This window comes from Meleagris gallopavo, chromosome 2, assembly GCF_000146605.3.
Source record: "Meleagris gallopavo isolate NT-WF06-2002-E0010 breed Aviagen turkey brand Nicholas breeding stock chromosome 2, Turkey_5.1, whole genome shotgun sequence".
Classification (NCBI taxonomy): domain Eukaryota; kingdom Metazoa; phylum Chordata; class Aves; order Galliformes; family Phasianidae; genus Meleagris; species Meleagris gallopavo.
The window spans coordinates 3,471,690-3,472,104 of NC_015012.2; the positions used below are offsets into that span (position 1 = coordinate 3,471,690).

General features: G+C 56.1%; 1 protein-coding gene across 1 annotated transcript in view; it reads right to left on the minus strand.

The window, feature by feature from the left end:
- The window catches only part of CDCA8 (cell division cycle associated 8), a 6,325-nt gene that overhangs the window by 4,512 nt on the left and 1,398 nt on the right, over positions 1 to 415 (minus strand). The gene's annotated exons all lie outside the window — the stretch shown is intronic.

A 415-nucleotide genomic window follows, 5' to 3' on the forward strand; every position in this document is an offset into this window, starting at 1 on the left:
ATCTCATAGCGCCCCATAGCGGCCATAGCACCTCATAGCACCTCATAGCACCTCATAGCGCCCCATAGCGGCCATAGCACCTCATAGCACCTCATAGCATCTCATAGCGCCCCATAGCGGCCATAGCACCTCATAGCACCTCATAGCACCTCATAGCATCTCATAGCGCCCCATAGCGGCCATAGCACCTCATAGCACCTCATAGCATCTCATAGCGCCCCATAGCGGCCATAGCACCTCATAGCACCTCATAGCATCTCATAGCGCCCCATAGCGCCCATAGCACCTCATAGCACCCTATAGAGCTCCATAGAGCTCCATAGCTCATCCCATAGTGCCCCATAGCGCCCCATAGCGCCCATAGCACCTCATAGCGCCTCATAGCGCCCCATAGCGCCCCATAGCACCTCATAGC